This window comes from Lynx canadensis, chromosome B4 (genome assembly GCF_007474595.2).
Source record: "Lynx canadensis isolate LIC74 chromosome B4, mLynCan4.pri.v2, whole genome shotgun sequence".
NCBI lineage: Eukaryota > Metazoa > Chordata > Mammalia > Carnivora > Felidae > Lynx > Lynx canadensis.
In genome coordinates, this window is record NC_044309.1 from 12,566,221 (window position 1) to 12,583,765 (window position 17,545).

At 40.6% G+C, this 17,545-nt stretch overlaps 1 long non-coding RNA gene across 2 annotated transcripts in view; it reads left to right on the forward strand.

The window, feature by feature from the left end:
- Positions 1 to 11,912, forward strand: part of LOC115517952 — a 31,399-nt gene extending 19,487 nt beyond the window's left edge. The window contains exons 2-3 of one of the 2 annotated variants that reach the window (XR_004343810.1): positions 412 to 554; positions 11,240 to 11,912. This is a non-coding gene — a long non-coding RNA (uncharacterized LOC115517952). Of the gene's footprint in view, positions 1 to 411; positions 555 to 3,203; positions 3,435 to 11,239 lie in introns of those variants that run through there. The other variant, XR_004343811.1, reaches the window with a different exon arrangement.
- Positions 11,913 to 17,545: the final 5,633 nt, after the last annotated feature.

Genomic DNA, 17,545 nt, shown 5'->3' on the forward strand with positions numbered 1-17,545 from the left:
CTCTCTCTCAAAAGGAAAAAAAAAAAACTTTAAAAAAAGGAGCAAGGGAGAACTGTTGAATTTAGCCGCCATTTCCTTTTGTGCTAGGATCAGAGTTAATCAAGAAAACTGTGATGTGGAGAAGGAGAGGCGTTGTCAGATTGACTCTTTTCTAATTAATTTTTTATCCAAGTAGTGTATATATCTTCTTTACGATGTAAAATAGTACAAGGCATAGAATAAAAACCAATGTGCACGGTACCACATCTCATTACCTCCAGTCTTACTCCTTAAAGGCTACCACTTTCCCCCCTTTAAATGGTTTCTTCTGGGATTTACTTCTATGTTCTAAATAAGGTACTGTGCCTGTGGAAAGTAACAAAATAAACCAATTGAAAATGACTTAAATAATACCACTGATTCTCACAACAGGAAGTCCAGACTGGACAGGCTTCGGACACCATGTTTGCTTCCATCTCAGTTGGCTTCTTCTCATCATGATCACGAGATCAATGCTTCTATTACAACAGTCACATGAAAAAAAATCCAATGTAAGAAGAGGCATTATTCTTCTGGTGAGTCTTTGTGTGTGTGTGTGTGTGTGTGTGGTCTTGTTTTCGTTTTTGTTTATCAGCAAATAAATTTTTTTCCAGAAGCTCCAAAGCTCTCTGCCCCTCCCGTGCTTTTGGATAATTTGGGTCATATGCCCCGGGTTGGATTATCTTTGGTCGGCTTGGCATTACCACCACCCCTTCTATGGTCTCCTTTGCTTTGGAGAGAAGCCAGGCGCTACATTCCTCTTTATTGTATGGTTCCAGCCTAGAGCGTATTCATGAGAGGCATCCTTGAGACAAAATGATGGAGAGATCATTATTCTTCAGTCAGTTGCAGCCAGAATTGTGAACAGGTGTGATACTCCTAGAGACATTTTTTTGGGGGGGGGGGGGGGGGGATAAGCCACCAATTCCCTGTATTAAAGTCATTTATAGCTAGGCTGCAAAGAGGAACTTCTGTTTTCTGGACTGATATGTGACCCTTCCTAAGCATAGCACTGATGCAAGGGAAATGAATTACAGCACTGACATAAGACAAATCAGGATTTAGATATAATTTCAGTAATGAGCACAATGGTAATATGGAGGAAATTTGACTTCTAGTAATGGCAGGGTAGCTTGGTCAGGATAATCTTCCTACAGGAGAGCATGATAGAGTCTGGATGGGAATTTTAAAAACCAACTATCTGAAGACATTCAGCAGGAACTAAAAGCAGGTGGATATTGGAGAGGAGTCTGCCCTTAAAATATGGGAACTACACAAATGTGATTTTTGGCTTTGCAGTTTATGTTCAGAGTTGTTCACCAATCCATTAGGTGGCTCAGAATGAAGTTGTATTACTGAATAATTCAGCTGAATTACTGAATACTAGTGTCAGAGTATAGAATTCAGGACTGGAAGAGCAGCTGGGCAGCTAGAAGGGGAATCCTAGAAAAGAGGAGGTCATGGAGGTGGTACACCCCAAATTTGCATATAAACTCTTCTCAAATTCATGTCCAGCCACTGAAATATGCATCAGTGGGAGAGACCACATAGAGTACAGAGAAAAAGTGACCATTAGGAGCGGGAAGAATTGAGCAGAGATTTCAGCTTACACCCAAAACAGAGGAGACAGACCTAGGAGTTTGAGTCTAGCCAATTTAATTCCTTACTAGAAGAAAAATCACACTCTTCTGAGCAATATAACAGAATCACAAATGTCTACAATGTATAATTCTTAATGTCTAGTATACAGTAAAATTGCCCAAATGTACAAAGAGGAAAATATGACCCATATGCAAGAAGAAGGAAAAAACAATCAGAGAAAACCAAACCTTCGGTGGTCCTTAGTAGACAGAAACTTTAAAGCAGCTATTATAGATATGCTCAAAGACTTATAGGAAAACGTAGTCTTAATGAATGAACAGATGGAGAAACAGCAGCAAAACAGAAGGAATGAAAAGCTCCCATTTTACTCTGTTTAGGCTGCTATAACAAAAACACCATAGACTGAGTGGCTTCAGTAAACATTGATTTCTCACAGTTTTGGAAGTCTGGGAAGTCCAAGATCAAGGCACCAACAGATGTGGTCTCTGGTGACGTTCTGCTAACTGGTTCCTAGGTGGCCATCTTCTCACTGTGTACTCTCATGGCAGAAGGAATAAGGGCACTCTCCGGGGCCTCTTTTACAAGAGGGGCATTAATGGGGGCACTAATCCCATTCACAGAGACTCCACCTCATGACCTCGTTACCTCCCAGAGGCACCACCTCCTAACACCGTCACATTTGGGGTTAAGTTTTCAACATGTGAGTGGGGGGAGAGACACAAACATTCAGTCTACAGCCGACTCAAATGAAAATTCTAGGTGGAAAATAACGGCAACCAAAATGAAACATTTACCAGCTTTGCTTAATGGCATATTGGAGATTGCACAAGAGTCCATGAATTTGAAAGCAGGTAAATGGGAATTATCCAAATTCAAGAAAAGGGAGAAAAGAAGAAATGCGAGTAGATTCTTAGAGAGCCTTAGTTTCTGATATATAAGCAATCTGATACATGTGATTTGGAATACTAGAAGGAACCAAGAGAATAGGGAAGAAAAAATTTGGAAGAAAAAATTTGGAAGAAATAATGGCTGAAAACTTACCGATTTAGTAAAAACACTAATGGGTCCAAGGTGCGTGAACCGCAAGCAGAATAAATACAAAACCAACCAAACAAAAAACAACAAATAACATTAGGCACACGACAGACTGTTGGAATCCAGAGATAAAGAGACAAGAGCCTGGAGAAAAAAAAAAAAAGCCTGTGTATCACTTGGAGAGAAACAATAAGACAAATGATGGCAGACTTCTCATCAGAAGCAGCACACCCAGATCACATCAGTGGAAGGATCGCCCCAGTTGAGAGGAGTGTCGTCAGCGGAGTACCTTCAGTTTTCAGCCCCTTTCAAGACTGCCTCAACTGTAGAGCACTGACTCACTTAAGATCTTGCTTTTTCCTGGGAAACCTATAGCCAGCGATTGATCGATCAGTGCCTGAGCTGACCATCTTGGCCCAGTGCAAGACAAATCTGAAGGGCCATTCTTGCTTTAGCTCCCCCGGGGCATCGGTCGAGGCTGTCAGAGGATGTGCATCACAGCTCAGTTTTTCCTTCTGACTACTCTCGCTTCCTTCTCCTTCCTACAGGTTTTGATACCCAGGGACTCCTTAGGAAGCATTCTGCTGGCTAAATTTCAGCTCAGAGCCTACCTCCTCGGAAACCCAACCCATGACAACAACTGAATAATACCTTTAAGTGCCGAAATAAGTAGAACTGTCAACCCAGCATTCTATATGCCGCAAAATTGTCTTTCAAGAATGAAGAAAAATAAAGATATTTTCAGGCGGACGAACGCTAAGAATGTGTATGTTGTGCTGTAAGAAGGACTGAAGAAATTCTTCCAGTGGGAGATGAATCACACCAGACAATAACCTGGACGCAAGGGCAAGAATGCAAAGCACGGGAAGTAGTAAATATTTGGATGAATATAAGGGAAGGTACACAGTTTCTTCCCTTTTTTTTTTTTTTTTTAGATTTTATTTTTAAGTAATCTCTATACCCAAAGTGGGGCTCGAACACAAAACCCTGAGATCAAGGGCCGCGTGCTCCACCAACTGAGCCAGCCAGCTGTGCCACGAACACATTTTCTTAATTTCTTGAAAAAATCACGTGATTGTACAATACAACCTGTAACACTGTATTGGGTTTGTAACATAAATAGATGTAATAGATATGGCAAAAATCTCTCAAAGTTGGGAGAAGGGTAAATAAAACTATAATATTAGAAGGTTGCTGTATCTTATGTGAAGTAGAACAATATAAACTCTAAGTAGCTTGGGATAAGTTAAAGAGGCATATCGAAGGCTTTGGAGTAACCACCAAAATTATGAAAGATATACAGTTAAAAAGCAAACAGAGAAATCAAAATGGAATGCTATAAAGTATTCAGATCACCCAAAAGAAGGCAAGAAGGGAGGAAAAAAGAATGAAGTGGACAAATAGAAAACAAACGGGAAAAATGTATATTAATGATAATGGCGGCTCGTTTTCTTATTGTCAGAGAAGGGAGTTACAAATGTAGAAGCAAGAATGAACCAGTGGTGTTGGAATTACTCATATAAGTAAATACATAAATATGGATGTAATATGCGTATGTATGTATATACATACATACCTGTGTTTATGTCCGTGAATCTATTTATGTGGATATCCATAGATATCCGTAGATGCATACAACCATATGATTTCTAGCTGTGACCACTGACAAGGTTTGAAAGCATCAACCAAGAGCATATTTAGAGGTCCAATCTTGATTTCTGAAAACCCTTCTCAATGTAAATGTCTGAATGGCTTTTTGGAGAAGTGACTGACTTGAGGACTGGGGTAGGGAATGTACAGGATAAGCCTGGAACATTTTGTGCCCCAAAGTAAGGAAGTCCCCAAGGAATGATGGGGATCTGTCAAAGGCTGCAGAATCTGGTTTGACTGGGCTCTCACTGGTGAAATCTGGAAGAATATGACTTCAAAGTAAGTAATGGTAACAAACTGTAAGCCACTGAATAAAACAAGAATCCATGAGTCCACATCCACTCTAAGTAAATATGTGAATAAATTGCAAGTTAGATGATAAACACACCTACATAGTCTTAAATTACCCCTTGTAAAGCACTTATTGATTACAAAGGGAAAAAGTAACTTGATAGTGGAGAAGCCTGGCAGACACCCTCTTAACCAAATGAGCCAAAACAACATCACTAGTAACAGGACAAATTGAAATCAGAACCACCTTCTAGAACACAATGAGAAGAACACACAAAACATCGCTTCTGTGAGAACTCCTGCCAAAGATTCATAAGCTGAGTCTAATCACAAAGAAACATCAGACAAATTGAAGGACATAGTACAAAATAACTGTTCTGTTAATCTTTAGAATTGTCAAGGTCACGAAAAGACCAAGGAACTATTCCAGATAGAAGGAAACAAAAGAAAAGTGACAAATAAATGCAATGTATTAGCCTGCTCCGGCTCCTTTTGCTATTAAGATTGTTACTAGAGCAATTGGTGAAACTTAAATGAGGTAGAAGGATTAAATGGTAGTAAGGTGTTAATGTTAATTTCCTCGCTTTGATGATGGCGTTGTGATTATGCAGGAGAATATCCTTATCTTTAGGAAATAGACACTAAAGTATTAACAGGTTGTTAGCAACTTCTCTCAGCTGGTTTGGGGGGGTGGAAGTACTTTGCACTGTACCCACAACTTTTCTGTAAGTTTGAGATTGTTTCCAAAATAAACAAATACCCACTCAGGAAGAAAACCCACAAGATATCATTAGAATGGCTAAAATAAATACAAAAGGATGATAGAAATGTCGAGAGCAGGATACGAAGCCACCAGAATGCTCATAAATGGCTAGTGTAATGTAAAATTACAAAATCACTTTGGGAAAGCTTTGGTAGTTTCTTATAAACTTACCCTTCCTTGAAGCTAGCAGTCCCTCTCCTAGGTATGTACCCAAGAGAAATGAAAATGTATGCCCATGTGGATACTTGGATGGGAATACTTACAGCAGCTGTCTTCCTAATAGCCAAAATCTGGAACAAAATATCTATCAGTAGGAAAATGGATTTAAAAATTTTGATTTAGGGGCCCCTGGGTGGCTCAGTCGGTTAAGCATCTGACTTTGGCTCAGGTCATGATCTCACAGTTCAAGTGAGTTCGAGCCCCGCGTTGGGCTCTGTGCTGACAGTGCTCAGCCTGCTTACGATTCTTTCTCTCTGCCTCTCTCTCTCTGCCCCTTCCCTACTTGTACTCTTGCCCTCAAAATAAATAAATTAATTAAAAAAAATTTTTTTATATAATCATATAATGTAGTGTTACTCAGTAATCAAAATGTACTATTTAAAAAAAAAATTTATATTTACTTTTGAGAGAGAGTGCAAGCAGGGGAGGGGCGGGGGGGGGGGGGACCAGAGGATCTGAAGTGGGCTCTGCACTGACAGCAGAAAGCCCAATGTGAGGCTCGAACTCATGAACTAGCAGATCTTGACCTGAGCTGAGGTTGGATGCTTAACTGACTTAGCAACATGGGTGCCCAAAAATGTACTATTTATACATGTAACAGTATGGGTCAATTACATAGAACATTATGCTGAGTGAACAAAATTAGAGTACATAATGCATGATTCCATTTATATGAAGTTTTAGAGGAGGGAGAACTAATCTATGATGGAAAAAACTCAGAACAGTTACTGCCTCTGACAGTGCTGGGATTAACTGGTAAGGGATACTGGGGGTATTTCTGGGGTACGTAGATGTTCTACATCTTGATGGAGTGTGGGTTACACAGGTGTATCAGTCTAAACTGTAGACTGTTTACGTAGACAATCCTAAGGAATCCTCAAAAAAAGATAAGAATTTAGCAAGGTTACAATATAATTTTTGTATATATATATATAATATATATAAATTTAATATACAAAAATAAATTTTAATTTTATATACTAGCAGCAAACAATTGGAAATGAAATTAAAACAAAATTTTTTAAGGTTTATTTATTTTTGAGAGAGAGGAGAGAGTGATCAGGAGAGAGGCAGAGAGAGATAGAGAGAGAGGGAGAGAGAGAATCCCAAGCAGGCTCCACACTGTCAGCACAGAGCCAAAAGCGGGGCTCAAACTTTCGGAATGTGAGATCATGACCCGAGCCGAGATCAAGAGTCGGACACTCAACCGACTCAGCCACCCAGTTGCCCCAGAAATGAAAATTTTAAATTCCATTTTCAGTAATGTCAAATTTAAAACATTTAGGAAAAATTTAGCAAAAGATATCCAAGACGCCTATCCTGGAAACTACAAAATACCTTTGAGAAAAAACAAAAAAACCAAAAATATCTCAAGAAATGCAGGCAGACACCATGCTGAAGAATTGGAAACCCAATATTGCCAATATATTACTCTTCCCCAAATTGATTTCAGTCCCACCAGGCTGTGTGTGTGTGTGTGTGTGTGTGTGTGTGTGTGTGTAGAAATTGAGTAGCCAATTATATTTAGGTAGAATTGCAAAGGACCTAAGATATTCAAAGCAATCTTGGAAAAGAACATTAGAGGAGATCCTCAGCTAGTGATCATGGGCTGTCCTTTTACCTATAGAAATAAGAGATTTAAAAAATAATTAAAAGTTTAATGTGTATGAATAGGGCTTGTTGTCTGGTGGGCTTCACTTGACAGGCACAAAGTTGTTTTATTGGACAACCACCAAATGCAAATGTTTCTGCACGTTTCTCCAGGAGAATAGGGGTGGGTGAGGGGTACTGGTGTGGTGCAGTGGTGGTTAGTGGCATAAGCTTGGGAGATGACAGCGGGAAAGGGGACCTTGGATGATACCATTTACCGTGCAGACTTTATTGCAAAAATGTTTCAGGGACAGTTCTTCACCGCCTTCCTCTACAATGTTTAGTGTCCGTGTCCAGAGTGTAGGGTAAAACTTCTCACCCTTTCTGTGGGCTGGTAAAGGGTACCCAACTTTTTGAAGTATGGGAGAGACTGTCTACAGACACTTTAATCCCATTGTCACATCCACTTTTGGTCTTATTTGGTGCCTCTACTGTCCAGGCCTTCCCAGGGTTCTTTTAGGTGAATCAGATTGCTTCCTGTTGGCATGCTATTGCCGACAAGCCTGGTTGGGTTTTCTTAAGCTTTCTCCTGTCTGCTAGGAAAATCTCCATTCCACCATCTGCTTTCCATTTTCCAAAATTTCATTGATAATACTTATTTGTTGTTTTCTTCCTTTTCCCTCTCTCTCTCTCTCTCTCTCTCTCTCTCTCTGTCTCTCTTTGTCCCTTTTTGTGGTTTTGCGTTTTTAAATTCTTTACTATCATTTTTGTTTGGTTTCGGGAGTCAGCAGGTAAAAATACTTTAATTTGATCTTTAGTTTAATCTACCATGAAAAACTGGAAATCCTTCCGTGCTTTCCTAAAAGGTAGTGTGATTTGGAGCTGTAGAAAGTGCAGGGTAGGGTATCACAACTGGAGAGAGAGACCGCAGATGGGGAGAGGAGACAAATACAAAAGATATCTAGATGTCATTTTTTAACCCAGTCCTGTTACTTTATATTCTTGAATCTATAGTCCCAATTAGCATGACTATTTAATCATTCTGCTATGCAAAGGATGTAAAAAAAATTTTTTTTCTGCACAAACCCGTGTGGATTTTTATAAAATAATGTGTTTTACTGCTGCTCAAAAATCAATTCCTCCTTGACAAAATATTAGCAAATCAAATCAAACAATGCATAAAAAATTATACACCACAACCAAGTGGGATTTGTTCCAATTATACAAGGCTAGTTAAACATTTGAAATCAATTAATGTAATCCATCACATCAATAGGCTAAAGAAGAAAAATCATATGATCATATCAATAGTTTCGGAAAAATAAATTGACAAAATCTGACCCTTATTCATGGTATAAACTCTCAAAAAACTAGGAATGGGGGGGAATTTCCTTAAGTTGATAAAGAAATGTCTATTTAAAAAAACCAACAGTTAACATCATACTTAATGATGAGAAACAAAGTACTTTCCCACTTGATTGGGAACGTGACTGGAATGTACTGTCTCAACACTCCTATTCAACGTCATGCTTGAAGTCATATCTAATGAAATAAGACAAGAAAAGGGGGAAAACATAAACAGACTAAGAAGGAAGAAATAAAATAGTCTTTGTTTGCAGATGACATGACCGTCTTTGTAGAAAATCCCAAAGAATCAACAACAACAAAAAGATACCTTGCAATTGGTCATAGCAAGGTTGCAGGATGCAAGGTTACCTGACAAAAGTCAATTGCCTCTTTATGTACCAGCAACAAGCAAGTGGAATTTAAAATTAAAAACTTAATAGCATTTACATTAACACCAACATTGAGATAGAGACCAAAGCAGATCTAAGTTATGGAGAGATATTCCATGCACATGGGTAGGAAGGCTCAATATGTCAAGAGGTCAATTCTTTCTAACTTGATTTATAGATCGAATGCAATCCTAATCCAAGAATAGAGAGCCCAGAAATAGACCCACACAAAAATAGTCAAGTCCTCTTCCATAAAGGAGCAAAAGGCAACTTAATGGAAAAATAATAGTCTTTTCACCAAATGGTGCTGGAACAGCTGGATATCCACATGCAAAAAAATGAATCTATACAGCTTTCACAAAAAGTAACTCAAAATAAACATAAGCCTGAATATACAAAACTCCTAGAAGATGAAATAGAAAATCTAAGTGACTTTGGTTTTGGTGATGACTTTTCAGATAAAGCATCAAAAGCATGATCCATGAAAGAAAAAACCGATAAGTGGGACTTCATTAAAATTTTAAAAACTTCTGCTCTGCAAAGGACACTGTTCAGAGAATGAAATAATCCAGAAATTGAGAGGAAAATCTTTGCAAAGTATATATCTGATAATGGACTGATATCCACAATATATAAAAAACTCTTAAAAGTCAACAATAAGAAAACAACTCAATTTTTTTTTAATGAACAAAAGATCTGAACAGTCACGTTACCAAAGAAGATATAGAAATGGCCAATGATTATATGAAGAGGTGTTCAACATCATATATAGAAAAGAACTGCAAATTAAGACAACAACGAGATACTACTATACATCTGTTAGAATGGCCAAAATCCAAAACACTGACAACACCAAATGCTACTGAGTATGTGGAGCAAGGGGAACTCATTCATTGTTGGGGGGAAAACAAAACGATACGGTGAGTTTGGAAGACAATTTAGCAGCTCTTTTTTGCTTTTTGTTTTTGTTTGCTTGTTTGGTTTGTATTTTTTACAAAACCTTACCATATGATTCAGCAAGTCATGTTCCTTGGTATTTTCTCAAATGAGTTGAAAATTTACCATTCACACAAAAATCTGCACGCAAATGTTTATAGCAGCTTTATTCAAAATTGCCAAAACTTGGAGGCAAACAAGATGTCCTTCACTGAGGGAATGGATAAATAGACTGTGGTACGTCCAGACAATGGAATATTAGTCAGCGATGAAAAACTCATGAGCTATCAAGCCATGAAAAGACATGGAGGAAATGTAACTGTATGTTGCCAATGTGAAAGACTGAAAGACTGAAAACTGAAAGAAGCCAGTCTGAAAAAGCTTCACAGTGAGTGATTCCAAACATGCAACAGTCTTGGAAAGGCAAAACTATGGAGAGAACAATACCAGTTGCTTCCAGGGACCAGAAGGTGGGAGGGAGGGAGGAAGAGGTGGAACACAAGGGATTCTTAGGACAGTGAAACTATGATACTGTAACGGTGGATACATGCCATCATACATCTGTCAAAACCCACAGAATATACAACACAAAGTGTGAGCCCGACTGTACATTTGGACTTCAGATAATCATAATGTATCAATATTGGCTCATCAGTTCTGGCAAATGCACTCTACCAATGCAGGATGTTAATAATGGGGGGAAACCGGGTGGGGAAGAGAGGGTATCTAGGAATTGTGTGCTTTCCGCTCATTTTTCTGTAAACCTAAAACTGCTCCAAGAAAGAATGTCTCATATATATATATATATATATAGAGAGAGAGAGAGAGAGAGAGAGAGAGAGAGAGAGAGTTTTGTTTTTTTTTAAGTAAACTACACCCAACATGGAGTCCTGACTGCCAGATCAAGAGGTACATGCTCTACTTCATGAACCAGCCAGGCGCCCCAGTCTATTATTTACAAAAAAGAAAGAGAAAGAAAAGAGAGGATATTTAAAAAGCCAAGTCCGTGAGGAAAGAGCTGTAGTGACAGAAGGGGTGTCTACACATGTGTGTGGATTCATGGGAGCTCATTTCATCACGCACTTAAGTTCTATATGTTCAACGGCAAGTAAATTTTACCTCGGTAAAAAAATCAATTCTATGTTATTACCTGTTCTTAATTTGGCTGATACAACACTGAAGAGTTTAAAGGAAGCAGGACTCAGCTGTACGTAAGTGTTGTTGACCTTGGAAAGATGCTGCCGTGTCATGAAGAGGTGGAGAATGGCTCTCTCAAATGCATTTCCTTGCGCAGCTAGCCTTTCAGATTAGCTAATATGTAGAGGGAACAATCCTAGCTCCATATTTCATTCTTCCATGGCTTTTTTTTTTTTTGATGCCTGATTATCTTTTCTTTCAGATTTAGTCCGAGGGGAAATGCCACCTGAGGTCTGAGCGCACATATGACAGAAATCCTGGGAGAGAAGCACCGTCGTGAACTTGTTCTTGAAGGAAGTGAGGGGTCTGCATAGGCCGAGAAATTGGGATTCGTGGCAGCAGGAGTGGCCATGATCCAGGGATGAGTGCTAGCGAGCAAGAAAGAGGCAGAGCTGACCGGACTCCGCAAGAGGAGGGTTGTATTTAGGATCCATGAGAAATAAGTACTTAAACATAAGAATGAGAAATTGGGGGCTGGTCACATAATCTTGGAATAATTGGGAGAAGATGCATTTATCTTTCTCCCGTACTCAGGAGTTGAGTGGCCTGGATTTGTTTCAGGGGCTGTAACAATTCATTTTAGATCGGCCGGGCCATGGCACCCAGTCGTTTGGTCCAGCACCAGTTTAGAGGTGGTTTTTTCCGTGAGATTAGCATTTAAGTCAGCAGAGTTTTGGGTAAAGCAGGTACCCTCTGTAATGTTTGGGCCTCATGCAATCAGATGAGGGCCTTAAGAGAGACTGGCTGTGGTTCCCCAAATTCTACCTCCAGGCTGCCTTTGCATCGGCTGCAGCATCAGCTCTTCCCGGGGTCCAGCCTGTTGGCCTGCCTGCAGCTTTTGCACCTGCCAGCCTCCATGAGCCATTTCCTGAAAATAAATCTCTCTGTGTATTTATTTAGGCTGCTGTTCTTCTTCTTTGGAGAACCGCTCTGGCCAATACGATGGCTAATAGTCCAGTTCCAGCTCTGAATTCCTCTTGCCTCCTTGCCCTCAACCCAAATCGGCTTCTAGCTAATTCTTCATGTGTGGAAAAATAGGCAGTTTATGTTAAGGTGTTGTTGACGTGAAGTGGATAGGGCATCGTAGTGCCTCTTAAACAACGATAATGCCTTCAGGCCAAAAGAGAGGAGTGCTAAAAGGTTAGCGGGTTGTACCATACATATGCATCGGTTATCTGTACACAGGTATGTGTTTTTACTAATTTGGGTTTTGGTTGGAGTCGCTTTCTGGAGGTCAGTCTCTGCCAGCTGTGGATGGTCGGCACTTGCAACGGCAGGCTAAGTCTTCACAGTCTGGTAATAGATTTTCTCAGTCCACGGGTGGTACATTAAGAACCCAGGTCCCCTAGTTCCAGACGCAGTCTGCTGCTGTCAACCAGACATCTAATGCGGTGATTCCCCCCGCCCCCCCAAACCTGATTGCCTACAAGCCTGCCTGCTTCTTGCAGACACAGCCTTCCCTACCTTCCCTTACAAGGGCCCGGTTTATACAACTGAGATTCTCCCCTGGTTCCTTGCTTGCACTCTAGTAATCTGGTACTTCTGGAACCATGCCACAAACCAAGACCTATTTGGCTGGGCTCTGATCCCCTGCCCAATGTATGCTGGTTCCTATGCCCCAGGGTGTCTGACGCTGCTCACTCCACTAAGTCTTGTTCAACCTGGATAAACTTCTCTTGAACTTTGATTTCTGGTTCCACTTGACTGTGTGTGTTACCACCCCTTGGTGACCAGTGCCGTGTCCTTACTGAGGAAGATCTTCTGAGTGGGTCCAACTTTAACTGGACCCAAGTTTTCCTCGCCGCAGTGGACACTGACATGCGTTTAGGGACCCAGTATTGTTCCTGTGTTGGTACATCGTGAATCTAGTCCCATCGTCTCCAGTTAATTTCCTGGTTTCTTCTGGTTAGCCTTTGGGGGCCCAACACGCTTCACATTTTGGTCTGTAAAGGGTTATAATACAGTAATCCAATCACACCACATGGAAGACAGGCAAATACAGATTCTTAAGTAAGAAAGTGACATGATGAAAATGGTATTTTAGGGAATTTAATCTCTTAGCATTACTCGGGATAGATTGGAAGAAGGGAAGACTGGCTAACATGTTAACCTATTAATTGAGGAATGTGATGCTTAAGTGGCATAGAGTGATAGTGAATATAAGAAGGAGTAAAGAATCTAAACACTCTATGCCAATAAAATTTTATTTGCATAAAGATGTTCACTGCAGAATAATTTATAATAGCAAAAACTTGCAATGACCTAAATATCCAACAGCAGGAAATGATTTGGGCAAATTTTGTTATAGACCGCTTCATGAAATGTTACAAAGCTAACTAAATAAATTGTTAGGAAGGTTATTAATCAAAATGGAAAAGTGCATATGATGAAATATTAAAGAAAAAAAGGCAGGATCCTGGAAATGCAGGGTAGAGCCACTGTGAAAAACAATATGGAGGTTCCTCAAAAAATGAAAAATAGAATTACCAGGGCACCTGGGTGGCTCAGTTGGTTGAGCATCTATCTGACTTTGGCTCAGGTCATGATCTCATGGTTCATAAGTTCGAGCCCTCCATCAGGCTCACTGCTGTCAGCACAGAGCCCACTTTAGACTCTCTCTCCCCTTCTCTCTCTCTCTGCCCCTCCCCTGCTCATGCTCTCTCTCTCTCAAAAACAAATAAAATATTGGGGCGCCTGGGTGGCGCAGTCGGTTAAGCGTCCGACTTCAGCCAGGTCACGATCTCGCAGTCCGTGAGTTCGAGCCCCGCGTCAGGCTCTGGGCTGATGGCTCAGAGCCTGGAGCCTGTTTCCGATTCTGTGTCTCCCTCTCTCTCTGCCCCTCCCCCGTTCATGCTCTGTCTCTCTCTGTCCCAAAAATAAATAAAAACGTTGAAAAAAAAATTAAAAAAAAAAACAACTAAAATATAAAAAAAGAAAAAAAGAAAATTACCACGTGATCCAGCAATTCCACTACTAGGTACTTCCCCTAAGAGTCACAAAACACTAATTTGAAAAGGTATTTGTACCTCTATGTTTATTGCATTGTTTACAATAGCCAAATTATAGAAGCAGCCTACGCGTCCATCAATAGGTGAATGGATAAAGAAGATGTGGTACGTATACACAATAAATACTACTCAGCTATAAAAAAGAATGAGATCTTGCCATTTGCAGCAGCATGGATGGAGCTAGAAGGTATGATGCTAAGTGAAAGAAGTCAGTCCGAGAAAGACAAATACCATATGATTCCACTCACGTGGAATCTAAGAAACAAAACAAATGAACAACAAAAAAGAGACAAACCAGAGAATGTAGTAGAACAAACTGAGGGTTTCCAGAGGGGAGGTGGGTGGAGGGATGGATGAAAAAAGTGAAGGGGGTTAAGAGCTCCCTTTATGATGGGGCGCCTGGGTGGCGCAGTCGGTTAAGCGTCCAACTTCAGCCAGGTCACGATCTCGCGGTCCGTGAGTTCGAGCCCCGCGTCAGGCTCTGGGCTGTTGGCTCGGAGCCTGGAGCCTGTTTCTGATTCTGTGTCTCCCTCTCTCTCTGCCCCTCCCCCGTTCATGCTCTGTCTCTCTCTGTCCCAAAAATAAATAAATGTTGAAAAAAAAATTTAAAAAAAAAAAAGAAAAAAAAAGAGCTCCCTTTATGAGGACTGAGTAATGTATAGAATTGTTGAATCAGTCTATCGTACACCTGAAACTAATATAACGTTGTATGTTAATTATGCAGGGTATAAAATATGCACACAATTATTACAAAATCTGAATATGCATATAAAATATGTGTAAAAGTTGTATGAAATGGTAACAATGATTGTGGCAGAGGTGGATTTATGTATGCTTTCATTTTCTCTGTTTTCCAAATTTCTATAACATGGTTATATTAATTTTAAAGATTCTGGGATTCCAGCTTCCTACTGAGACTAATTCTTTCTCTGATTTAAATGATTCTTTTGACACATTTATTGGTGTTCTCATGTCTCCTATGTCCTGGAATGAGCCTTGAGTGAGGATAAAGCCAGCCACTTTGAAAAAGTCATCATTTCGTTACCAAAAGCAGGTTTGGCCATTGATGAAAAATAAAAACAAAGAAGCAACAACAACAAAAACATCTTTTTCCAGGCACTTCAAGAAATACCTGTTTACTGGAAATAATTGGATTTATATTGATGTCTAGCATAGCTGGGCTTTCTACCTTGAGGCGGTGCTAACTTAGTTGGTAAGATCATGCACTTTGAAGTAAGGCAGAAATGGGTTCAAATTCTAGGTCCTCTGCTCATAGCTGTGGGACTGTGGGCAAGTTACATAATCGTGCCATGTCTTCGTTTGCTCAGAGGGTGATGTTACTGACCTTTGGAGATGGGAGGGTTGTTGAAGCAAGGCCAAGTTGAGCCATCACTCAATTTTACCAAGTTGCTGCTGAGGGAGAAGGGCCTTGGCCCCTGAATGGATCCTGTAACCCTCACATCCTCCATTCAGGGGAGGTCAGGGCAGGACTGTGCTCAAAAACCTTATGTCTTTTGACACAATGGGCTCTAAAATACCATCTGCACTAATGACTCTCCTGGGACTGTTTGGAAGTCACCATGCTCTAGTGCCCAGATATTCTTAGGTGGCTACAGAATTTATTGAGGATAATAATTTCCAGAGGAGGCTGTGGAGGTGGCACTCTTTGTACACCTTAATGGTCGCAAAGATGAACAGATAAGTGAGTAGTCCACAAATAACCTCTGAATTTATATATAATAGCTCTCTGAACACATCTCCCCTGAATGCCCCCTTTGGTGGTATTTATTGCTTTACCACCACCTCTTCCGGCTATTATCCTGAATCTCTGTGAGCCCAGCTACTGGTCAAATCTATGTCGTAGCTCAGGCTGCTCAGCCTACAGGACACCCTCTAGCATCACAAGGGACATTATAATAAAGGCCATAGTCAATAACTACCAAATAGCAAGGTGAGTGATTCAGATGGGAGATGTCCTGCCTGTCCTTCTACTGCCCTCCTCATCTGTCCTTGTCATAGAGTCTGGACCCCTTTGTAATGACAAAGTTCATAACTCTGGTTGCCTCCCATATTCAGTTCCCCTATTTATACAATTCTACCTCCAATTTTAACACCTGTTCTCTATTCCATAGTCTGAAAGATTCATCCCAGCAATCGTACATGGGCCCCCAAAGAAGTGATTAGTGAGGATGATGTAGAACAGTTCAAGAACTATTCCAAGAGTAGTTTCAACTTTGGCCCAGTAGGAAGGGCTCAGATTGAAGGATGCTCAAAGGATATTCCTACACACCCCAGAGAGCAACTCCATTTCCATCAAGAATACCCAGATGGGCAACTCTGGGCCTATCCTGTTTGATAGGAGGGACCTTTTGGAAGAGATTAACCTGACTTTGTGTCCTTAAACTGGCCAGGCACCCCTAACACATGAGTCCAATTCTCAATGTAAATGAATTCCTACTCTGACGCATTGTGCACAGCTTAGAATGCCAAATATTATTTCATGATTGCAGTCTGCTTGAGGAAAATATTTCTAATGCCTTTGGCTCTTGGTCCCTTGCCCTACCTCCTGTTTATAGGCATATACTTGTCCCTCTGATCTCATGCTTGGCTTATGGGCATGAACTTCTTGTTTCTCTTTACAACAACTTTCACTTACCCTTAGGATTACCTCTGCTTCTACCTCTCTGAGTCAACACTTTGCCTGGCTCAGTCCTCCCCCCATAACACCTGACATTACCGTCTCATGGCAGGTATTTTCACCCTAGCCCTGTTAATAGGAACCGCACATAAGAAATCAACATATCAGCCTACCGCCCTACTGTAAGGAGTATAGTTTTATAGCCATTTTCACCCCTTTTACCCTGCAAAGCCCCAATCTAGTAACCCTCAGGGGCAAGATTTATAGAGAGCAGAGTCAGAAACCAGTCAAGTGTGAACACTTTAAGACAGAGTACAGCAAAAAGAAGTGTGAAGAGCAACTAGGAAGCTGTAAATAATATATTCATCTGACTGTCTTGCTCATGGACTCTGATCTCTGCACTTTGTTACCTATGTTACTTCTCTATCTGTCCCTGACTCTAACCTGTTTCCTCTTGGCTGGATCCATGAATTTGCTGGATCCATGAATAAGCTCTTGGCTTACCTCTTCTACTTAACATTCCACCTGTCCTCCACCCCGCCTGCCCAGTATGGAATGATTAGGTTCTCCTCCGCCAGCTGCTATATTTTTCATTGTTTTGGGGTCTAGTGTTAATTGAGCACCTCACCAGAACTGACCAGAAGCAATGCTCCTGAGCACCCCAAATCCATCCCATGGACATCAGATACCTTTGAATAGGGTTAATACCCCCAGAGGGAATTTAGAAGACAGGTGGTTAAGTGATAGGGAGAGGGGATGAGGAAGTGGGAAAGGGTAAAAATGCCAGGGAAGAACTATGGAGGGAGAGGAAGAATAGTAGGGCTGTTCAAGTAACATTTGGGGGATAAAACATTTGAAAGAA